This window comes from Oncorhynchus masou, chromosome 6 (assembly GCF_036934945.1).
Source record: "Oncorhynchus masou masou isolate Uvic2021 chromosome 6, UVic_Omas_1.1, whole genome shotgun sequence".
Classification (NCBI taxonomy): domain Eukaryota; kingdom Metazoa; phylum Chordata; class Actinopteri; order Salmoniformes; family Salmonidae; genus Oncorhynchus; species Oncorhynchus masou.
Genome location: NC_088217.1, coordinates 29,391,681 through 29,417,719, shown reverse-complemented (window position 1 = coordinate 29,417,719; position 26,039 = coordinate 29,391,681). Strand labels below are relative to the sequence as shown.

Below are 26,039 nucleotides of genomic sequence, written 5' to 3'. Positions count from 1 at the left end.
GAGAGAGAATGAAAAAAACATTACTCACCGCTGTGTTATTGTGGTTATAGTTCCTCAGGACGTCCTGCGTCTGACATCCCTCTCGGATATGTCAGTTGCAAGCTTACCGCATGGAGTAGGGTTGATTTGGTATTGGATACTTTTTTGTTTCCGTCTGTCTTTAAAAAAACTTTTAAACTTTTGGAGGTTGTGTATGCTGAAGGCCCTAGGGCGCTGACCCTGAGTGGCTCACGGAGAACACGTGATGTCATTAAAGTACATTTTATGGTTTGGGAGAGCTGACAAACCAGCCCTCAATATATTTACATCATATATAATCTTAACTGTCGTGAATCGCAGCTGTTGGGTCCTCTTATCTGAGTGGTCGGAGAGGTATGAGGCGTTTAGTGTTTAGTGAGGATTATCTAGCCCCCAATGCTCTGCACTCACATCGTTCGACTCCGGAAAATTGTTCCCAGACGATGCAGTAAGTTAATAATCTTGTTTATCTTGCTTTATAATGAAATAGACACCTGCCTCTTGTAACACCCAGCTAAGATTAAATGAATGCTGTAATTTAATGTTAGCCTGAGAAATGCCTTGGTGGTCTGTCGCTAATGGTTCTCAATTAGGCTCTTGACATGTTGGCATTTTCTCTAAACTCAGAATACCTTTAAAAGTAGACTAGTTGCTTGTGATATAGATGTGATGCTATGGGCGTTAACAGTTCAGTATAGGCCATGTGCGTTTCTTCAGTTAGTGCAGCGTGTAGCATATCGGAAGCCCCCTGTGTTCTCCTGACATGTGCGTATATGTGTGGTTGTCATTACATAATTAGACTTCAACATTGCAATGTATTTGTTGATCCGGCAGTCAATCAGCTTTGATTCAGCACTCAGCATTTATACTGCATTTATACATAGGCAACTTGAACATAGAACAAAATGTAATTAAACATGAAAGCATGGCAATTGTAGGCTATCAATTGTTAGTTAATTATTGTAGAGGGAATGCCAGGACTCCAGAATTTGGGCTAGTTATAATTTCTTTGCGCCTTCTGGTATGAGACAATAGCTCATACAATGTCGACTGTAGACTATTAGGCCTATATTATTGTACTGAATAATCCAACCCAAAATATGCTTAACATGTGTATGATAATGGTTCGAATGTGAATGTGAATTTTGCAGCTGACAATTTTTGGAAATATTTCATACTTCAAATTAAGTATTGACTTTAGTTGCAGAGTAGGCCTACGGCCATCCCCATCCACAACGCCCAAGCAAGAAGCAAGCATACTTGATGGTACTAGCTCTCACCATTGCCCCTAGTGTCGGTATTAAAGGAATCTCCTCCTGGGCGAATGTCGAATACAGCACTGGATCTGGTGTGACTTGGCTGAGCAGGCGACTCAGAGATAACAATTATTCCCTCTCAAATTGTTTTAGCGAAGATAACAGCAGGTTGGACCATTAAACCATGTGATGCCTGCCAGTATCGAGTGAACCCCATTCATTCATTAGAGACGACTATACTGAACACAGGAACAGATTGTGTAACTCAAATTTTCCGGACCTCTCAATTTAACTTTAAAAAGTTCCAGTTGTGTTGGCTTCGTGGTTTGCTTGTGTTTTACGTTAGATTGCGGCTTGCTTTTAGTTCAATAGACAGTTTTCACAAATGGTGATTTGTTTAATTCTTTGTTTCGTGTTTGTTGTGAATTGTACCTTGAGTACCATAGATTAGGCTTCACCAGTAGCCTACGAAATGTAGACACATGTTCCTAAGAGCTAATTTATGAATTAATTGAATATCAGCAAGCATTTAAATATTTCTGGAATTAAAATGTTACATGAGAGATACAGTCAGAGCCAGAGCCGGTGTACGGCTCAGGATATAACTTAGTTTAATTAGGTCACGATTGGGTCACGTGACGTCATGTCCGATTGACAGCTCTAACCAGACTGCTGCAACTCATGGCCTCATTGACATTACATTGGACTGGCACCTGTGATATTCAATATTATAATAGGTCTTAAAAAAGTCCACCGCTACAGGCCAGCCCTACAGGCCACCGCCACAGCTATACATTCGAGAATAATCTTGACTCTTAAAAGGCGATGTTGAGTGTTTTATGAGGTTTCGCAGAAGTGTAACCTTTGTGTTCATATTGGGGATGTTAGCTATAGTGTTGTAAAATGTAAGAAAAAAACTGCTGGCTTGATGTTTACTTGATCATAGCACTCAGCCTCAGTCTGCATGGCCATAATCACTGTTGGTCTCCTTAACTCTCTCTCTGTCTCTCTCTCTCTCTCTCAAATGTACCTGATTAATTAGGGTTATCAATTGACTGGAAGGTGATAACCTGGTAACTTAAGCCTTAAACATATGCTGATTGAATAGTAGGCTATGTAATGATAATAATAATACAACATCAGGCCTGAGACAATGTATCTTTGTTGCATGAGGTCAATAGTAGTTGGGTCACGTTTGATGAGATCTGGTAGGCCTAGCTATTCCATTGCTATTTGTGGGAGCTAAAGCAAATTTATATCGGATCTTGATAGCGACCATTCAACTGGAAGGAAAATGGCCTATGACTAGAAAGAATGCCTCCCCTGTAGGACGGCCTTTTTTTTTAGAAGTAATTATCTCGCTACTTGGAGAGAAAGATCCTGGAATTTCAGGCAAGCGGGAACTCTGATGATTGAAAAAAGGCAGAGTGTATCTATTTAGTTTGAAAATATGATCATTCAAATTTTGCAACACATATAACTAGGATATTATTTAGTTATCATTCCATTAGGGAACTAAATTACATTTTACAACAAAATCATGTTATCCACATTTTCAGAATCTTAATGTGGAAGCAATTAAGAGTATATATCAATGTTGTATGTACTTCAAATGCCTGGCTACAGAACCCACTTCTGAAATTATTATATTGCTGATCCCACACCAAACGTATGATTACTGTGAATCAAAACTATTGCAGGGAGCTGTAACATCCTGACTAGAAGAATTTGAAAGTACCTTAGTCTTCCAACTTGATCAAACGGCATCGACGAGAACTGAAAATACATTCCAAAACCTTGCCCTGGGATTTATAATCCATAATACGCCAATTACTTGCAAATGTCTTTGTTGGTTACCTTATTGTTTTTTTCTATCGCTGAAAGCTATGGCAACAGGTGAAGGACTGCTCAGTCAGCTTGTCTGTTTGATTGAATAAAATGGCATGTCGTTGATCTATTACTGCAATAAATTGAAAGTATCTTTCAAGTGGGTATCACCAGCAAGTCACAACGTTTTAGATAAATGGATAAATGTATAGTCCCTGCCCCGCACAGTACCACCCTACCCGGGGGTACTGTGGAGGATGCAGACAGAGTAGTGCTGATTTTTTCCAATAGCATGCGTTGAGTTGAAGTAGCGTACATATTGCAACAGAGCCCATATAGATTCAAGGAACGTCATTTTGCCAAATCTAACACGATTTAAGATTAGTTTACTCAAGGGGTTAATTTTTCCATCTCTACCTATACTCAGTTATTGAACGAGGTAACATATCTAAATGGCATTTGTGTGGAGACTCATTTCATTGGTGATTCTTCATCAATAACTCCTTGGCAGTGAACTATTGGAACGAGTCAAATGCAAGAGGTGAAACACCAGTCAATCTGTCTAACTAATATTAAAATGAGCCTTCAGCGAGAGAGGGTGAGAGAGAAAGAGGACGGTGGGGGATGGGAAATAAAAACGATAGTCTTCCCCCCCATAAGCCTATTGGAAGTAACTTCATAGTCACGGGACTCTTAGCCTATTCGTATCAAGCAGACTAAGGTTATCAAATATTAAATAAACACATTTAGACGACGGCATATTACTTATTTTTTGAAAATGTTGATTACTGTTATTCTTCATATTAATATTGTTATTGCTCTTGAGGTTTATATTTTTTAATTGTAGCTGATATTCAATGTATTTTTTCTGGGGAGTTCACTTTTGATATCTTGCATAGGCATAGTCTATTGAGTACGTTCAGCGCGCCACACTCGGGTTACCCAACGGTCAGTATGGTAATGAAGAACACAATATACCTCGGGGATAATAGAAAGTTATTTTTCATCTCTACTGTCACGTGGCCCCTTTGTGTCCTCCGTTTTTCCAAACTGAATATTTATGATTAGGAAGGGGTACCCGCAAGGTTATATTCAGGGACATGTTGAATGACATTTGATTATACATTTGACTTTTGCTACTTCTCGAAGTTCCTTTGTGAAGCCTATACATTCTAGGTGGAGGCCAAACATAGGACATTCAGCTAAAGGCATACATTTTGTGCAATGAAAGATTTAAGTCTTGCCTCTGCTTAGTAATTTATGGGTCTAATAGACACTTACCGCGTCTCACAGTGTGTTGCGGAAATTTCTCAAATGTTTTTTATTGTTGTGTGCATCATGTTTAGCTGACACTATGATGACAGAAATGTTAAATTCTATATAATTATTAACACTTTACCACCATGTGCACCCATGAATTAATAGCCTATAACATATTCAAGATATAGGCCACTATGTGGTGTGTTATGTGTATTGACGCTTCATAACCTATACGCTAGGCTGTGAGAAAGTTTCTACCAGCTGAATACGTGCTATCTCTAAAATATGCCCGCATGACATTGGCCTACTTATTATTCTGAGTGGGATTTATTAACAGTTATTTCCAGTTTTCACAATCACAGCTTGCAGCATTGGAATGCAGTTCAAGTCGTCTATATGCACCCTGTAGAACCGAATTTGTGTTTACAATTAACAACCGCAAATTCGCCTCTACGGGAATATATGGGCGATTTCAATACCTCTGTGTCAGATAGAACGTAGTAGCCAATCAAGAACATCTGATAATTATTCAATGGATGTAAGCAAACGTCTAACATTTGGAAGATGGAGAAGGAGAGGGAAGGTGGGGCCGCAAAGAGAGAGAGTGGGAGAGACGCAGCGAGATAGAAACCTGGAGAGAGAATGTTCTAGGAAACCATAAAGCGCGCGTGCGAGCGGGAATCATTTGAAGCAATTGATTTACTGCATTTACAGCCTAATAAAACTCAAACAACAAGGGGGGTTCTAATAAATAAGCCATTCTAACTTTTATGTGTCGTTTTTATTTTTATTCAATAAAAACTGACACGGCAATGATGCCTGTTATTTAGGAAGTAGACAGTTAGTTAACCTGGAGGTTCAGCTCTCAGTCTCTCTGATATAGATCGTGAAGGGGACTCCGTCTGTAATTCGCCAGGCCATTATCACTCATAGGGCCACTATACAACCATAACTGCTAATCCATTGCAACTACAGCTGCCAACTACTCCTTATTTTACCAGCAATACCACGACCTAATGCTATATTCTATTCTTCGGTTTACACAATATTAAAAATTGCAATGGCAATATTGTTGTTGTTATAACAAGCCTACAATAGGATAGTAATAGCCTAATAGCCTACTAAGCATATTAGTGTAATTATTGGCCTATTCATATCGTGAAAATTAGCATTAGATGTATTCTATTATCATATTCGTAGCATTGTACTGGTAGTAGCATCATCTACATTGGTTTAGGATGGTTGAATTGACCCTGTGCGTAATGGTCTCCAAACGATTGGCTTGTCAATTATCAATACGTGTGTTATCGTAAGAATGTTGTCCTGTTTTCCCTAAATCCTCATTTTCTTCAGATATCTGTTATCTTATATCATTGTTAGGGTGTGATTCAGAATGCATTCTGCTGTCATGGTTTAAGAATAGAGTGGTTTATCTGTACTTAACCGCAAAGTTCACACCAATTTATGCCATTGTTACTTTGTTCTGTTTGTTTTGGTGTATATTTTTCCGAGTCATGTCAGGATACCTTTGCTATCCTCAGTCCCTGCCTGAGATGTGTGTATATCTGACTGTCTGTTTCCTCACATAGCCTCCAACGGATCTTCGCCACTTTCTGCCCTATTCAATCATTTCATACTGATCTTGGTCGAAGAGCCGAGGCCTTGCCTGGAAAAAACACTCTCACACAAAGGCTACAAAAATATTCGAATAAATGTTTGGTTCCTTATCCGGTAACAACATCGCCAGCTGCCATTGGACTGCTGTGTCACGTGGTTAAAGTAACTTTACAGGGTCGCTTGCTAGTAGGAGGGCTTTATGGACCAGAAAAACGACAAAGGTAGAAAAATTATTTTTCACTCCAGAAATTAATGATCATGAGCTCGTATTTGATGGACTCTAGCTACATCGATCCGAAATTTCCTCCTTGCGAGGAATATTCACAAAATAGCTACATCCCAGAACACAGCCCTGAATACTACAGCCGCACGAGAGACACCGGCTACCAGCATCACCACCAGGAGTTGTATCCTCCGCGAGTGACCTACCAGGAGCGCCCGTATAACTGTGTAAGCATCCCCGAGCCCGAGCCCCAGACCGGCCATGGGCTCACACACTCGGGGAATTTGCTTGCGGGGAAGGCGACATACATCTCCATGTGAACCCTTGCCACTGTTACCCACATCCCCTACCACCCCACCGATTGCGCCGGCTGCCTGCATCCAAGCCGCCCCGGAGCAACCCACCAGCTCTGCTTTGGCTAAGCAGCCTGTAGTGTACCCATGGATGAAGAAAATCCACGTCAGTATCGGTAGGCAATCTGTGTTGTTATTCTCTTTACTCGCTCTCCCTACCTCTCGTGCTCTCTCTTCCTCTCTTTCACCCTTATTTTACCTATATTGCCTGGCCTATAACCGGCTCGTGCTACGTACGTTGAGAGAGCAGCCCCTTTGAAATGGCACATATGATGTAGATTTACGAGTCAGCATTGGCAATTACACCCGCCATAAATTTTATAGCGGAGGCACTAGTCTGGACAGTTGTATTGCCATGTGGCTTTTTCTGTTATGTATGTGTCAGAGGGAGGAGAAAGTGAGCGAGGAAATGAGGGCTAAGGAATTTAAAAAAATATATAATGTAGAATAAATAATTCAGCTGATCTCTCGCAGTGGAGAAAGTGCTACCCATTATAGAGCCCACGAGTTGAGTCCCTGACTGTGAAATATTTGATTGGGGATTAGATAATAGTGATTTCATTCTCCATTCACATCGCTATTTCTTTTCATATTTCAATTCACGCCAATCTTGCTTCCCTCCTATTTCTCCTTCTTTTCCTTTCCCTTTCTCCTATCTTCTACTGACCTCTACAAACCTCTCAGCGAATCCCAATTACAATGGAGCAGACGCAAAGCGGTCCAGGACTGCTTACACTCGCCAGCAGGTCTTAGAATTGGAGAAGGAGTTCCACTATAACCGCTACCTAACTCGGCGAAGACGCATCGAGATCGCCCACACCCTGGTTCTCTCCGAGCGCCAGATTAAAATTTGGTTTCAGAACCGAAGAATGAAGTGGAAAAAAGACCATAGGCTACCCAACACGAAAGTGAGATCTTCCTCCTCATCCAACACTAGCGCGACCTCCGGGTCCAACACAGCGTCCACAACAGCCAGCACTCTCTCGCGTGCTGTGGGCTCCAACACCATGCCAGCTTCCCAGGAACTCTCTCGAGTGTCCGTAGTCGAACGAGACCAGGATATTACAAGGTTATAGACACAAAATAGTATGACAAAGAGGATGAAAAAACAACGGATTATTTATTTAACAAAAATATTTTCTGTATATATATATATATATATATGTATATATATATATATATATAATTGTTCCTATAGTGTTCTTGTGCGTAAACGGGTTTTTCTTCTCAGTCCACAGTTATTCAAGTATGCATGTTATATAGCATGGATTACTGCAGATACTGTGCCAACGGATTATTACGGTTATCAGGGTTTATTTATTTATTATATAATTTTTTGTTATTTTTTAGTAAGTTGTTCTGACGAATAATAATAGACATTATCAAAGTATTTGCCTGTGGCAGAATACGTAGCTGTCAGTAGACTTATACAAACACAATCGTTTTATTTATTCTCTGAAAAATAATGTTAGGGTAATCTATTTATTTCGGCTATTAATCTCAGAGGTGACAGTTAACAATATCCAGTTTTTATTTTTCAATACATGTGAATCAGTGAAATGTTGTGATTTATTTTTCAGCACAACCTCTTATCAAGCAAAGTCAGTGAGGGTAGTGTGTTTTGTGATTACATTTTGTGATTTAGATCTATTTTAATTGATCATTGTAAAATGCAACATAATAAGTTTAGTGTTTTTGTGATAATCGTAGTGTTCAATAAAACCGTGTCGAGTAGTTTAGAATACATTTGAGTCATCTTTATTTACGTATTCAGCATACAAACCTATATTCTATTTACATGTGACCTACACCATGTTTTGAAAATGTATTAATGTAAGAGATGGGGAACCCTTGAGAGTCCCCATTGCAAACGAAGAAGTGCTCGGACCTTAAAGTGGTAGGCCTTGGCCTATATGTCATCGGAATAACTGATTGATAACTTCCCTTAGAGTAGTTCCATTATTCTATGAGTAAGAGGGACAGAGGGTTTTCCGAGTCATCTCACATGAATAGCCCTTTCAGAGTTCACCAAAAGGTTGAACATGTTTTCCCCAAATTCAAATGCACATTATGCTTAGTTAAAACTTAAACTAATGACATAGAATGTGTTTGCAAACAAAGTTTGATTCATACGACCACAGGTGACGTGTTCCAAGCAGGTTACCAACAATGTTATGGACCTGTGTGCGCATTTCCATAAGCCCGCGTGTAACTGTTTTGCGCATATGGACTATTAAACATAACTAGACCTATGAAAGCCTCAACAAATTGGCTATAACTTTAAAAATATGTGTATATTGTATTATGTTATTTCAAGACACATTTTTAATTGTGGAAAACAATTACGAATATTTTAATTGTAGAAAACACTGAATTCGTCTAGTTATTCTATTTAAAAAAATATTCATGCACACACAGTCGTACCTCAAATCAAACCAGCTAGTATGTCTCTTCAATCTAAAGTGATTTAAAAAATGTATAGGTTAGACTGATAAAACTCACTGCAGCGTCGTAGCCTACAGATTCACTTTCAATCTACAATTTGCATGAGTTGTATTCCAAGCCATTTTCACATGCAAATAACACTTGATATCTTCTATAGGTTATCTGTAGTGCTCAAGGGGATGACATTCCAAGCAAAAATACTTTTCAAAACTGTTTACAAAGTCTGATATGACAACAAAATCATAACTGTTTTGTTATAATATGTGTATAAGTTAATAAGAAGCTACATGTCTACAGATTGTGGCGTTAATTGCCTGAGGCCCAAATACTGCTAGTGAGCATCACCATATAGACTGAAGTTGTAAGCCTTGATATTCTAAGTCTTAAAGGAAAATACCACTCAATATCGTTTGGTATTTGTTTCATTAGTCCACTGTTGATACATTCCCAAAATGTTTTGCATGTCAGTAATTAGGTTTTCAAAATATAGAACTGTCAAAATACAGAAAAGGTGATGATGAAGTATGATGAGTTTTGCAGTTTTTGAGTGGAATATTCCTCTAATATACATGTTCCTATCTTAGCATGGATCTCTCAGCTCTTTCTTATAGAACAAAGCGACATAGGCCTTACTGAGTTTCACTTGGCCATGACTTTCGGGGAGAGTGGAACCCCTCCAGATCCACCCACCGTTCTGGCTGCCATTATACTCCCGGACACCGGTGAGAAATGAGGGTGTATGCATACCAAAATCGCTGCCTCCCAGTGATCTGTTTTCTATAGCCTACCACTCTGTCGCCCTATAGCGCGGCTGAAAAGGGCAATCGTATTGAATTTTTTTTTCAGGCGGACGGTATAAAAGACGGGTTCAGGCGGGGGACACGTTTTCTGTGCCATTAGCTTAATTCCAGTCCGAGATGCTCGACCTTTTCAACGGCCTGACATGACCGGTCAAGGTCCCTCGACTTGTAACTTCGACTTGTAACTTGTGTGTATGTCTTCATGGGGTTGCCTTGAGTGTGGATGTTTGTTATGCGTTATTTGACCCATGGAGAGTGTGTGTGATGTGATTTGTTAATTGTCCTGATGTTGTAACCTATCTGTGACCTCTTAACTACAAATATGAAGCCTAAAATCTCATTATGCCGTAATACCGTAAATGCGTGAGTAATGTCTGAAATGAATAGCCTATAACAAAGCTTCGTTTACGATTATTAACATGTAATACACCTGAGGCTATTTAACACACAAAAAAAAACGTATAGGCCTGTATAAAAACATACAAGATTTATGGGGAGAAATTGGTCCTGTGCAGCAACGTCAGCATCGTGGGTTCGTTTCCCACTGGGGCCACCCATACCAAAATGTTTCTAAGCACTATTGTAAGACACTTTAGATAAAAGTATTTGCTAAATTACTGAAGTGTATTTTTTAGGTATATACACTGAGTGTACAAAACATTAGGAACACCTTCCTAATATTGTATTGCACACCCTTTTGCCCTCAGCACGGCCTCAATTTGTTGGGGCATAGAATCTACAACGTCTCGAAAGCGTTCCACAGGGATTCTGGCCCATGTTGACTCAATTCTTCCCACAGTTGTGTCAAGTTGGCTGGATGTCCATGGGTGGTCGACCGTTCTTGATACACACGGGAAACTGTTGAGCGTGAAAAACCTAGCAGCAGTTGCAGTTCTTGACACACTCAAACCGGTGCGTCTGGCACCTAATACCATACCCCGTTCAAAGGCACTTGAAACTTTGTTCTTGCCCATTTACCCACTGAATGGAACACATACACATTCCATGTCTCAAGGCTTAAAAAACCTTCTTTAACCTGTCTCCTCCCCTTCATCTACACTGACTGAAGTGAATTTAACAAGTGAAATCAATAATGGATCATAGCTTTCACCTGGATTCACCTGGTCAGTCTATGTCATGGAAAAAGTAGGTGTTCCTAATGTTTTGTACACAGTATATTTAGCATTACATCGTTTTTTATTACTTTTGGTCAAATGATACATAGTACAGCTAGTAGCCTAGCTTTAAATTGTGTTTTTAAAATTCAATATTTATCTCAATGTGTCACCCTCTCAGTACAGGCGTTAGCCTACCAAATATATATCCGAGCATTTTAGCGCACCAAATATATCCACTATAAATTAGCCTTTTTTTGTTTTTGCATCTTTGGTAAGTGAACATAGGTGGGGTGTGAGGACTGCATGTTTCTGGCAGTAGGGTCAAGTCTCTGGATTTGTCTGCTGTTTGCGAGCAATTATAAATATTTAAACACCCAATGACATGTTTACTTGTTAGTTCGTTTCTGGCAACAAAAAGGGTCATGACCCTACTTGAGACAGGGATGGACACTTTAGAGGAGAGGGAGGAGAAGAGGTGCAGCAGAGACCCCCTCAGCGCTGTGGTATGGGTTATGGACCACTGGCTGTATTGGCACCAAACTAAGCTATTATGGAGGTGCAATGGGCATGGTACACGGACAGACATTTGCTCTCAGGTCAACGAATCCTTCATTCAGATGTGATGCGAGGAGTGATGAAGGATTGGATCGAACTTTGTCTTTTTGTAAAAGGATTTCGCCTATGCCTATAAACAATATGTTTTTAACATTTAAGTTTAAATGGATTTAGTAGTATGTAGTATTTAGACTTTTCGTGTAATTTGGTAGCCTACAAAAATCCTTGTGTAGGTTAGGGGCTAGAAATATCCGTCTTCAATTCAGACAGCCTCATGTTGGCAAGCACCCTTGATAGTTTTGTGTCTATAGGCCTAAGGCCGTTTTAATAGGCTGAGAAAAGTGCGATCAAACTTGCAATTAGCTCTATAGCCCAATTGGTTTAACCATAAAATTACTCAAAACATTCTGCTTTGTGTAATTCAGTGGGTTTATATACAGCTTTCTGTGTCGCTGCATGCCTGGAGGAGTCCCCACCCCCTGGGCTGTTTTGGAACTGTGAAGTGTCTTTCCAGCATTCCTCCTTCTCATTCTGATTTATGGCAAGTTTTGCTCTCATGTCCCTCAAAAATGCGTAACTCTTCCACAAGACATGGAATGGTTTTGGAATAGGCCAGGCTATGTGGGAGGATATATAGGCTTACAGCTGCAGCCAATGGCTTCCTAATTTACACAGCCTTTTTGTGTTAACTTTATCAAATGAGCAAGTTATTAGATTTGTTTTTTCGATAAATGGTTTACCATTTCGATTTTACATTGGTAGCTTAGCTGATTCCATCTCTATTGGAAGTTCGCCGATGGTTTCATTGTGCAGGAGAGAGAGTATTATGTGCATCACGGCGGTAGTATAGGAGGCCAGGGTTGAACGAGAGGTCGTCTGGCTATTGAACAAAAAGGGCGGCACTCTCAATGGTGATGTGTTATAAATCTAGCCGCTTCCTTATTCAAACTCCGAAGCACAGCAGATGTTCCCCTCTCCCCGGATGCGTGCGTGCGCGCGTGCGTGTGTGTGTTTATTTGTATTTGTGTGTGTGCTTGTGCGTGCGTGTGTCGTTTCGGACCTCTCCCTGTAACCCATCACATGTGATGTGATGAAAAATTTGTCTTTAGCCTACATGAAACAAAACTATTTATATATTAACATGTGTTATCCGATGTACTTCACAGTGTAAGGAATACTTTTTGCGAAAGGTGGCTAGTATTTTCATATAGGTCTACAAGTCCCCTCACAAATCACATACACACTCTTAAGGAAGTTTTGCAAGTCAAATAATCTGGTGGCTTTGTCATGTTCTCTCAGAAAATATGTGGTCTAAGAGAATGACAGATTTATATTACGTGCTACTTTCAAGTTTACAAAATTGTAAGTTATCCGCCAATAGCCCGTTTTAAGTCATGTGATGGATGACAAATAGGATACTATTATAAAACAAACTACTTGGCCTATCTTCAATATCTTTCCATGTCAGTTGTCCTTAAGATTATATGCATGTAGGCTAGTTAAACACTTTGGTGGAATTTTATTTAGGTCTATTTGTTAGTTGTTTTATTTTGAGGACTCAATGGAATGCCAAACATAAGGAAATTCATTCCCATGGTAGCCGCTGGTCGTTGGTATTCCCTCAATGGATCCTCTGTCCACATGTGTCTAACTCACACTTTACACTACAACTTTGCTTGTGGGTATGTTTATGGGTATACCATTATATTCAAAAAAGGATTGTTTACATGAGGGTGGAGGTTGTGTTTCCTGAACCTTAATTCCAATTTAATACGGATTATTAGGAGGATCCACAGTTATGCCTTGACAAATAAAGTCTTGTTTGACTCTCCCTCCAGGCCCATTGGTGGAGAATAATACCCAGTCCCATCTAGTCCAATGGACAAAACATTTTACTATTTGAGGAGGAGGAGAATATCAAATAGGAAATCTCTATGTGAATGAACAATACAGTGAGGTCAGTCAGCCTTTTCATCCTATCCCGTCACAGATGCAATGTGAAACATGTCAAAGGAAAATGGCACTCATAAGATATTTCCACTTCAGATGTATAGGTGTCAACAGTAATCAACAGTAGGCCCGTGCTCTGATACATAGAGCTTTCCCCACACAAACAGTCATGACTGTTTCATCACCAGTGATTATTCTGTCTTGTCAAGAGATTGAATGAAGATGGTGTGTGTTCAAGGCTCCAGTAGTTACTACGACCTCATTATTAGATGGGACAGTAGGGCTAACAGGGTATGCTAATGACTATCAACTAAGTTTATCTGGGTAACACACACACACACACACACACACACACACACACACACACACACACACACACACACACACACACACACACACACACACACACAGTGGTGGAAAAAGTACCCAATTTTCATACTAAAGTAAAGATACCTTAAAATAAAATGACTCAAGTAAAAGTGAAAGTCACCCAGTAAAATACTACTTGAGTGGAAGTCTAAAAGTATTTGTTTTTAAATATACTTAAGTATCAAAAGTAAAAGTATGAATAATTTAATATTTCTTATATTAAGCAAACCAGACAACACGATTTTCTTGTTTTTTAAATTTACAGATAGTCATGGGCACTGTTCAACACTCAGACAAAATTCACAAACGAAGCATTTGTGTTTAGTGAGTCAGCCAGATCAGAGGCAGTAGGGATGACCAGCGAGGTTCTCTTGATAAGTGCATAAATTAGACAATTCTCCTGTCCTGCTAAGCATTCCAAATGTAATGAGTACTTTTGGGTTTCAGGGAAAATGTAAGGAGTAAAGAGTACATTATTTTAAATGTAAAAGTAAAAGTTTCTAAAAAATATACAGTGCCTTGCGAAAGTATTCGGCCCCCTTGAACTTTGCGACCTTTTGCCACATTTCAGGCTTCAAACATAAAGATATAAAACTGTATTTTTTTGTGAAGAATCAACAACAAGTGGGACACAATCATGAAGTGGAACGACATTTATTGGATATTTAAAACTTTTTTAACAAATCAAAAACTGAAAAATTGGGTGTGCAAAATTATTCAGCCCTCTTAAGTTAATACTTTGTAGCGCCACCTTTTGCTGCGATTACAGCTGTAAGTCGCTTGGGGTATGTCTCTATCAGTTTTGCACATCGAGAGACTGAAAATTTTCCCATTCCTCCTTGCAAAACAGCTCGAGCTCAGTGAGGTTGGATGGAGAGCATTTGTGAACAGCAGTTTTCAGTTCTTTCCACAGATTCTCGATTGGATTCAGGTCTGGACTTTGACTTGGCCATTCTAACAGCTGGATATGTTTATTTTTGAACCATTCCATTGTAGATTTTGCTTTATGTTTTGGATCATTGTCTTGTTGGAAGACAAATCTCCATCCCAGTCTCAGGTCTTTTGCAGACTCCATCAGGTTTTCTTCCAGAATGGTCCTGTATTTGGCTCCATCCATCTTCCCATCAATTTTAACCATCTTCCCTGTCCCTGCTGAAGAAAAGCAGGCCCAAACCATGATGCTGCCACCACCATGTTTGACAGTGGGGATGGTGTGTTCATGGTGATGAGCTGTGTTGCTTTTACGCCAAACATAACGTTTTGCATTGTTGCCAAAAAGTTCAATTTTGGTTTCATCTGACCAGGGCACCTTCTTCCACATGTTTGGTGTGTTTCCCAGTTGGCTTGTGGCAAACTTTAAACGACACTTTTTATGGATATCTTTAAGAAATGGCTTTCTTCTTGCCACTCTTCCATAAAGGCCAGATTTGTGCAATATACGACTGATTGTTGTCCTTTGGACAGAGTCTCCCACCTCAGCTGTAGAACTCTGCAGTTCATCCAGAGTGATCATGGGCCTCTTGGCTGCATCTCTGATCAGTCTTCTCCTTGTATGAGCTGAAAGTTTAGAGGGACGGCCAGGTCTTGGTAGATTTGCAGTGGTCTGATACTCCTTCCATTTCAATATTATCGCTTGCACAGTGCTCCTTGGGATGTTTAAAGCTTGGGAAATCTTTTTGTATCCAAATCCGGCTTTAAACTTCTTCACAACAGTATCTCGGAGCTGCCTGGTGTGTTCCTTGTTCTTCATGATGCGCTCTGCGCTTTTAACGGACCTCTGAGACTATCACAGTGCAGGTGCATTTATACGGAGACTTGATTACACACAGGTGGATTGTATTTATCATCATTAGTCATTTAGGTCAACATTGGATCATTCAGAGATCCTCACTGAACTTCTGGAGAGAGTTTGCTGCACTGAAAGTAAAGGGGCTGAATAATTTTGCACGCCCAATTTTTCAGTTTTTGATTTGTTAAAAAAGTTTGAAATATCCATTAAATGTCGTTCCACTTCATGATTGTGTCCCACTTGTTGTTGATTCTTCACAAAAAAATACAGTTTTATATCTTTATGTTTGAAGCCTGAAATGTGGCAAAAGGTCGCAAAGTTCAAGGGGGCAGAATACTTTCGCAAGGCACTGTAAATAGTCACGTAAAGTACAGATATCCCAAAAAACGACTTAAGTTGTACTTAAAAGTATTTTTCTTAATAAGTACTTTACACCACTGTACACATATACAATGATAGCTTATATTTGTCTATAGTCTAATAGTCCTCTAATTAACTTGCAACAAATGGTCATAATATTCCTTCATATTACACACAAATATAACAATTTAGGTCATATTTAGGTCATATTTAGGTCATATACTGGTATAGGACAATGTAGGACCTTTCAGTTATCACAATAAACTCTAAACCTATAGTCAGGACATGAGATAATAGTCATGTAATAACTGTTAATGAGGCCATTTATAATGCTTATCTAGGTTAAGTGTGGATAATACCTTGTCAAATTAAAACAGTCCCACTCTTCCACCTGTATAAAAGTCTTGATGTGTTGTGAAGATAATTGTGGGTGAAGATTTCAAATTACCTAAACGCCCAATTTAAATTAGATAACTAATTAGCCTACATACATTTTTTATTATAATTTAAAACCTGTGCTGTCTTGAAACAAGGATTTGCCATCCTGCGAAACGGTCGGCCAACTCAAACTTTTTTCTTTTACTCGGCGTTGTTTACAGCAATAGAATGCGATGGAGTCATAAATCTTACCCTGACTGCACCGAGACAGCGCCATTTGTATGCATGGTTCTAACCACTGCCTGTACTTTGCCTATTCACGTCTCCCCAGCTCGCCTCTTGCCTGCTCTCATCCTCAGGTCAATCTGTACCCTATATAGACTATCATACTATTTGACCCCAAGGAGAGTGACTGTGTTTGCCTGGGGCTGAATCAAAACGTCTTATTGATTGTTTGTATAGTTCATAAGTCACTATCTGCCTGATAAATTCACTAAAGAAATGAATAATAAACTCATTGTAACATGTGAGTCTTTTGTCTTATTGACTACATGCCTATAGTTACCAGCAGCACACAGCCAGTTTGACTTATTTGATTAAAATCTTCTTCAATATTTAATTGCAGTTTTTTTCTAATTCCTTTTTATTGATATTTCTTCTCGATGTCTCCTAGACCAGCTCAAAGGCAGGACTAGACATTATAATGGTTTGACAGGGTGAGCTAACGGCAGGCGCGAGTGATGGGAGAGAGGAGAGTCGCCATCCCAGTTCACACAGAGTTCACGAGGAGCTGGAGCTGCAGCCTGCTTGTGCATGAAAGGACAGGAAAGGCTTGAGCTAGTTTAGCTCTCTGAAGAAAGAGAAAAACAAAATAGAAAATATCTTTGCTAATTATTACAATTAAAATTTTAGTTTAATGGTGTCATACTCTGTAATTAATAATAATATTATGAATAATAATACATTTATAGTTTTTTGTCAGTGTGGTCAAGCAGAATTGAGAGTGATATGGCAGAGTAGTTTTGCTACTGATTGAAGAGATTGCGGGTTAAATAATTGTACAATATTTGCATGATTTCTTTAAGAAATCCAAGTGTTCACTTTAACAATATGATATTGTAGAAAAGGCCCATGGAGTTGGTGGAATAATCCTTTAATTCATTGCCATTTTACTCAGCTGGGCCAGGGGCGCTTTAATTAGGTCAGGTGGAAATGTCCGACCGATCTCAACTCCATAAAAGGAGGAAATTGCCATCGCCTGATCTCGCTGCTTTCTCTTCCTTAACACCATCTGATCCAGAAGTTCTGTGCGTCCATGAATCCACCACAGACTACTCAGTAAATATACCACTTTATGGTTAAAGGAATTCCTGCCTCAGTCTCATCCATTCCTGTCACCTGACACGTGACCACCTGTTCACCTTCACTGTCAGTCATCCTACCTGTCCAGCTACCCACACATATTCCACTAATCTTTCAGATATATTTATAAACTTTTGCAAAATGTCCGAAGGCTTTGAGAAGGCACAGTTTTGCATAGAATTATAATAATTTGACATTTGAGTTCTGATAAGCTCAATGTTAGGCAAAATGCCAAGAAATTTACTTTGTTTATGCTTGTCTTTTATGGTGTTCATGGCACATCAGTTATGAAGATTATTTAAGATGGGAAATTGCTGTCAAACTTGGGAAATTGCTGTCAAACTTGCCTCTCTTTTGTCTAGGCAGAAAATACTTGTGGGAAATGTATGCATGGGCAGGGCAATAGCAAGTGCAATATCATTTCAATTTAAAATTAAGAAGTGTTTGAGTTGTGTGATTTGCATATGTAAAGACTTTTTAGAATTCATTTGCATATTGCTTCTGCATACTTCTCCATTTAACTATTTAGCCCATACCTGTAATTTAATTTGGTGCAATGTAGGCCTATTGTCAGGGCTGTTGTTATTGTTTGACAAACTTCCTGGTATTGCTTTCCTAGTTTAAATAAACCTGCCCAGCTTGTACTTACTCACCTGTTCTATCTTGGCAACTTGACAAAACTTTAGAAATCCAAATTAGGTCTACTGATTACAACAATAATACAAATCACAGCAAAATATGTACAGCAGAAGTGAGAAGTTTAAATACACTTAGGCTAATTGACATCATTTGAGTCATTTGGAGGTGTACCTGAAGATGTATTTCAAGGCCTACTTTCAAACTCAGTGCCACTTTGCTTGACATCATGGGGAAATCAAAATAAATCAGCCAATACCTCCAAAGAAATTGTAGACCTCTACAAGTCTGGTTCATCAGCAAAGCACCCCCACAACATGATGCTGCCACCCCCGTGCTTCACGGTTGGGATGTGGTTCTTCGGCTTGCAAGCCTCCCCTTTTTTCCTCAAAACATAATGATGGTCATTATGGACAAACAGTTCTATTTTTGTTTCATCGGACTAGAGGACATTTCTCGAAAAAGTACTATCTTTGTCCCCATGTGCAGTTGCAAACCGTAGTCTGGCTATTTTATGGTGGTTTTGGAGCAGTGGCTTCTTCCTTGCTGAGCGGCCTTTCAGGTTATATCGATATAGGACTTTATTTACTGTGGATTTAGATACTTTTGTACCTGTTTCCTCCAGCATCTTCACAAGGTCCTTTGCTGTTTTTCTGGGATTGATTTGCACTTTTCGCACCAAAGTAAGTTCATCTCTAGGAGACAGAAAGCGTTTCCTTCCTGAGCGGTATGGAGGCTGCGTGGTCCCATGGTGTTTATACTTGCATACTATTGTTTGTACAGATGAATGTGGTACCTTCCAGCATTTGGAAATTGCTCCCAAGGATGAACCAGACTTGTGGAGGTCTACAATTTTTTTCCTGAGGTCTTGGCTGATTTATTTGAATTTTTCCATGATGTCAAGCAAAAAGAAACTGAGTTTGAAAGTAGGCCTCGAAATACATCCACAGATACACCTCCAATTGTCTCAAATGATGTCAATTACCCTATCAGAAACTTCTAAAGCCATGACATAATCTTCTGGAATTTTCCAAGCTGTTTAAAGGCACAGTCAACTTAGTGTATATAAACTTCTGACCCACTGGAATTGTGATACAGTGAATTATAAGTGAAATAATCTGTCTGTAAAAAAATACTTGTTTCATGCACAAAGTAGATGTCCTAACTGACTTGCTAAAAACTCTAGTTTGTTAACAAGAAATTTGTGGAGTGGTTGAAAAACGAGTTTTAATGAGTCCAACCTAAGTGTATGTAAACTTCCGACTTCAACTGTAACCGAGTCTTATTTTCTATATTAATGACTGTCATTGCCTCTTTATGACTGTATGAGTACCTCTATGGGTAAAGGACATTCAGACATTCTCTTCAGTGTGGAGGCTACAGGCATTCTCTTCAGTGTGGAGGCTACCTACAGACATTCTCTTCAGTGTGGAGGCTACAGGCATTCTCTTCAGTGTGGAGGCTACCTACAGACATTCTCTTCAGTGTGGAGGCTACAGGCATTCTCTTCAGTGTGGAGGCTACCTGCAGACATTCTCTTCAGTGTGGAGGCTACAGACATTCTCTTCAGTGAGGAGGCTACAGGCATTCTCTTCAGTGTGGAGGCTACAGGCATTCTCTTCAGTGTGGCGGCTACAGGCATTCTCTTCAGTGTGGAGACTACCTACAGACATTCTCTTCAGTGTGGAGGCTACAGGCATTCTCTTCAGTGTGGAGGCTACAGACATTCTCTTCAGTGTGGAGGCTACAGGCATTCTCTTCAGTGTGGAGGCTACAGGCATTCTCTTCAGTTTGGAGGCTACAGGCATTCTCTTCAGTGTGGAGGCTACAGGCATTCTCTTCAGTGTGGAGGCTACAGGCATTCTCTTCAGTGTGGAGGCTACAGACATTCTCTTCAGTGTGGAGGCTCCAGACATTCTCTTCAGTGTGGAGGCTACCTACAGACATTCTCTTCAGTGTGGAGGCTACAGGCATTCCCTTCAGTGTGGAGGCTACCTACAGACATTCTCTTCAGTGTGGAGGCTACAGACATTCTCTTCAGTGTGGAGGCTACATGCATTCTCTTCAGTGTGGAGGCTACAGGCATTCTTTTCAGTGTGGAGGCTTTAGGCATTCTCTTCAGTGTGGAGGCTTCAGGCATTCTCTTCAGTGTGGAGGCTACAGGCATTCTCTTCAGTGTGGAGGCTCCAGACATTCTCTTCAGTGTGGAGACTACCTACAGACATTCTCTTCAGTGTGGAGGCTACCTACAGACATTCTCTTCAGTGTGGAGGCTACAGGCATTCTCTTCAGTGTGGCGGCTACAGGCATTCTCTTCAGTGTGGAGACTACCTACAGACATTCTCTTCAGTGTGGAGGCTACAGGCATTCTCTTCAGTGTGGAGGCTACAGACATTCTCTTCAGTGTGGAGGCTACAGGCATTCTCTTCAGTGTGGAGGCTACAGGCATTCTCTTCAGTGTGGAGGCTACAGGCATTCTCTTCAGTGTGGAGACTACAGACATTCTTTTCAGTGTGGAGGCTTCAGGCATTCTCTTCAGTGTGGAGGCTACAGACATTCTCTTCAGTGTGGAGGATACAGACATTCTCTTCAGTGTGGAGGCTACAGGCATTATTTTCAGTGTGGAGGATACAGACATTCTCTTCAGTGTGGAGGCTACAGGCATTCTTTTCAGTGTGGAGGCTTCAGGCATTCTCTTCAGTGTGGAGGCTACAGACATTCTCTTCAGTGTGGAGGATACAGACATTCTCTTCAGTGTGGAGGCTACAGGCATTCTTTTCAGTGTGGAGGCTTCAGGCATTCTCTTCAGTGTGGAGGCTTCAGGCATTCTCTTCAGTGTGGAGGCTACAGGCATTCTCTTCAGTGTGGAGACTACAGACATTCTCTTCAGTGTGGAGGCTACATACATTCTCTTCAGTGTGGAGGCTACAGGCATTCTTTTCAGTGTGGAGGCTTCAGGCATTCTCTTCAGTGTGGAGGCTACAGGCATTCTCTTCAGTGTGGAGGCTACAGACATTCTCTTCAGTGTGGAGGCTACAGACATTCTCTTCAGTGTGGAGGCTACAGACATTCTCTTCGGTGTGGAGGCTACAGGCATTATTTTCAGTGTGGAGGCTTCAGGCATTCTCTTCAGTGTGGAGACTACAGACATTCTCTTCAGTGTGGAGGATACAGACATTCTCTTCAGTGTGGAGGCTACAGGCATTCTTTTCAGTGTGGAGGCTACAGACATTCTCTTCAGTGTGGAGGCTACAGACATTCTTTTCAGTGTGGAGGCTTCAGGCATTCTCTTCAGTGTGGAGGCTTCAGGCATTCTCTTCAGTGTCGAGGCTACAGGCATTCTTTTCAGTGTGGAGGCTACAGACATTCTCTTCAGTGTGGAGATTTAAGGTGTTTTCTTCAGTGTGGGGTCTATAGGTGTTTCCATTTACCTAACATTGTAACTCAGGGGGTGGAAGGCAAGCTATATGTGGCATGTAGTCTCCCAAATATGTACACAATAGTTGTATAAAAGTGGCAAAGCAGGGTAGCTTGTCCTCTAACTGTGGTGTTGGTTCAAGGCCCTGGATGGAAAAAAGTATTTCTAAATAACCTAACTAGAATGTTTTGTAAAATGTGAAAATGTCTGCAAATACAAATGTTATTTTCTTCTGTAATACAATTTTTACAGAAATTGTGTGCGAAGCATTGCGTTGCATCATGGCACCAAAATTGACTGTTAGTCCATAATTTCTGGATTTGTATATGTAACCTTAACTCTGTGTTTTTCTCCCTAGGAATGTCACCTGAGAGGCAAAGTGAGGTGGATCCTGTTCAATGACAAAGACAGCAGATGAGCCTAGTTCACCTGTTCCTCTTGGACGGCCACTGGGATGGATGCTGTGAGGAACCTGGCTCTTGGGTTCCACCTTGATATGATTCTCTAAGGGAGAATATGACTGCAGCAGCACTTCACTCAGTGCTCTGACAAGGACCTAAGTGTAGAAGCTATGGCCTGCACCAACCTCACTCCTGCAGCAAATGGTGCATCCTCTGATCCCCTATAGTAAACAGTGCTTCAGCGTTGGGAAACAAGAGGAGCAAACAAGGCTGAACTCTGGAGCTTAAGGGGGGACCGTTGTTGGATCAGCAGTGATTACGAATTAAGTGATGTTGTCCGTAAGCACATTAGGTTATGATTAGTGAGGGCCGTTGAGAGCAGAGTGCTACACCTCTGAGGACTGTTGTCGACCGGCATGCTAGTGAACTCTCCAGCTCCACGGATCCTTACCCGTTCCAGTCGGGTTAATATGATATGTGATGTTATAGTTGGGACATTGATAGAAGCTTCTCACTTTGACAAGCAAGTACCTCTGATAAGATTGTTTTAAGGACACACACACACAAAATATTTAGCTATTTTGCAAACTACCAATATCCAGAGGCACATTGTGATTCCTCAAGTGAGTTGTTTTCTCATTGCTAAAGTAGATGAATGCATTAATTGTATTTTGCTACAGTGTATAAAGATATTCATATTGAATACTGAAACAATTTATATGTTAAACATATGTATATGTGTTTTATACACCTGTGATAATGACAAACCACCAAATATTATGGAAGCCATTAAACTATGGAAAAAACAGATTGAAATTAAATTTGTTGTACAGATTGTGAAATTGTTTATTAAATGCTTTAATATGAGAGATGATGGTATTTCTCTAGTTTGTGTCTTTTGAACTGAGCAATGTAAATGTGATGCATGTTCAAATTAGAAATGCAAATAATAAGATTACATACTGTGAAAGAGAGTGATTCATTACCAGTGGCAAATAGACAGTCTGTGTTCCTTGTTGTATGTAAAACACACTAAAAACACACAAAACACATCATTTCCTAGTCCATAATTTCAATGTGAATCATTCCCAAATTAGGAGAAAGAAGCGAGCCATGCCTTTGTCAGCAGACTGCTGTGAGATCAACGCCATTTTCTTGCAAATCAAATCAAATGTTATTAGTCACATGCTTCGTGAACAACAGGTGTAGAAACGTCCCTTCCCAACAACGCAGAGTGAAAGAAAATAGAAAAATAAAACACGTAATAATAAAAGTAAAAATAAATACACAATGAGTAACAATAACTTGGCTATACTGTATGTACATATAAGTCGGAATAAGAGATAATAAACAGTAGCAACTGCATATGTGATCTGTCAAAAAAGTTTGTGCAAAAAGGGTCAATGCAGAAAGTTAAATAGTTATCCAAATAACTACCATGACTAAGCATTTAGCAGTCTTACGGCTTGAGGGTAGAAGTTCTTTAGGATTCTGTTGGTTCCAGACTTGGTGCATCGGTCCTGTTTGCCATGCAGTAGCAGAGAGAACAGTCTAGGACTGGAATCTTTGACAATTTTTAGGACCTTTCTCTGACACAGCTTGGTATAGAGGTCCTGGATGGCAGAGAGCTTGGCTCCAGTAATGTACTGGTCCGTACGCACTACCCTCTATAGCGCCTTGCGGTGTTGTAGCAAGCAAGATGTTCTCAATGGGCCTCCCGGGTGGCGCAGTGGTTAAGGGCACTGTACTGCAGTGCCAGCTGTGCCACTAGAGACCCTGGGTTCGCCTCCAGGCTCTGTTGTAACCGCCCACGACCGGGAGGTCCGGGTTGGATGCGCGCTGTGTTAAGAAGCAGTGCAGCTTGGTTGGGTTGTGTATCGGGGGACGCATGCCCTTCAACCTTCATCTCTCCCGAGCCTGTACGGGAGTTATAGCGATGAGACAAGATAGTAGCTACTAACAATTGGATTCCATGAAAAAGGGGGTAAAATATATATATATATATATTTATATTTTAAAGATGCTCTCAATGGTGCAGCTGTAGAACTTTTATAGGATCCGAGGGCCCATGTCACATTTCTTCAGCCTCCTGACGGGGAAGAGGTGTTGTCGTGCCCTTTTTACGACTGTGTTGGTGTGTGTGGACCATGATAGATCCTTAGTGATGTGGATACTGAGGAACTTGAGCTCTCGATCCGCTCCACTACAGACCGTCGATGTGAATGGGGGCGCACTCAGCCCTTAGTTTCCTGTAGTCCACGATTAGCACCTTTGTCTTGCTGACATTGAGGAATAGGTTGTTGTCCTTGCACCACACTGCCAGGTCTCTGACCTCCTCCCTATAGAACACACTGTTAGCTCCTGCATCAGTGCATAGTAACATTATCCCTGCATTGCAATCAAATCCTGCTTTGTCCTTCTGTTTTCTTCCTAGCTTAGTCTGTTACGCTTTGAGGTTAAAAGGTTTTGCCAAATAATGACTACAGATTATAATAATAACATTTCTCAGAATATGTAAATAATTATTATCAAAGAATTACAGTGAAGTGTATTTGATATTTGAAGTGTTTATTTTCTTCTCATCCATATTACTCTCTCTCATTCTTCCTACTCCTCTCTTTTTTTGTTCCTTTTTCCCTCAACCTCCTTCCCTGTCTCCCTCCCACCCGCCCCATCTGTCTCTCTGTCTGCTTCTCTGATGGTGTTTGCAGTGGCTGGCTATATGCTGTGTACGCGGATGCTGTTATTGTAAAGACGCCACTGCATTATCATCTGTCACCCACGAAGTCAGAGCAGTGGGCTTAATGGTTAAGTTGGCCTGCCAATGGCCCCTGTTTGTGACAGTAGCAAATGCCAATTCTGTGCTACACGCCTCGCGCTCTGCCATTCTAATTCTGTTATTACTGTCATGTGACTATTAATCACAGCCACAGGAGAACAAGAGGAGGGGGAGAAATACACCAGCACAATTAATGCAACTCAATCTACAAGAACCCAACACATGGAGACCCTCTCTTTATGCAGATTTCACATATGGAACTTGAGAACTTCAATTGAGGTCTTAGCGAATAGAGAATTCTAGAAATTGTGTTGAAATTACTCATTATTATTCATTGAAGGTTTTTCATAACCCTATAGTAAAAAAGAAATGAAAACTAGCCTACTATTGTGAATGACAATTATGTTTGTTTTCCCTTCATCATTTAGCATTACCCTGAAGGCCCTGCACTGCAGTACTGGAGTTACAAGATGGAGCAAACAGCATAACCCAATGACTCCAGAAGCCTCATTCAGACACCAGGGAAACAGCTTACCCTATGTTCTGTGTTACATTACCTGAAGGGGTCATGCTGGCGGCCCAAGTCATTGCTGAATAACGACATTTTGGTCTAATCACACTCAGATTGAAATTATGTAAATGTGGGAACAGATGCAGATGAGAGAGCATTTCGGCGACACATGGCTCCAAATCCCACGGCTATTACTCAAAGGAGGAACTCCAAGTACTGGTAGCAATGCTGGAGGAAAGACTCAATGACCCACAACAAACAAGTGGTTTCTCTGCTTACCTGTTTTTGATTGTGTTTATTTGTATTGCCTCTGGTGGTCCAACCAAGCCTGCTGTTCAAACTTCTAACTTTGTTCTTCCGTTTTTCTTTTCTTCCCTGCATCAAGTAATGCTGTGGTTAAGAAATGTAGAGTGTGAATACGCATAGTGATTTAATAATACTGTGTGTGTGTGTGTGTGTGACTTCTGAAGGCGTATACATATTATCATTAGCTCTATTTTATGCCTCCCAGATGTTGTCAAGAGCCTTCAAAAGATGTGGAAATCTCTCAGTGATTGAACAACAGCTGTTTACATGGAATATGTTGACATTAAATCAAGTAGTGTCTTGCAAAA

The 26,039-nt window shown here is 40.4% G+C and overlaps 1 long non-coding RNA gene and 1 pseudogene across 1 annotated transcript; both read left to right on the top strand.

The window, feature by feature from the left end:
• Positions 1-357: 357 nt before the first annotated feature.
• On the top strand, positions 358-23,002 carry LOC135541856 (uncharacterized). Its single transcript, XR_010456001.1, has 2 exons — positions 358-466; positions 22,093-23,002. It is a non-coding gene; the product is annotated as an uncharacterized LOC135541856 (long non-coding RNA).
• LOC135541854 (homeobox protein Hox-C4a-like) lies at positions 5,253-7,664 on the top strand (annotated as a pseudogene).
• Positions 23,003-26,039: the final 3,037 nt, after the last annotated feature.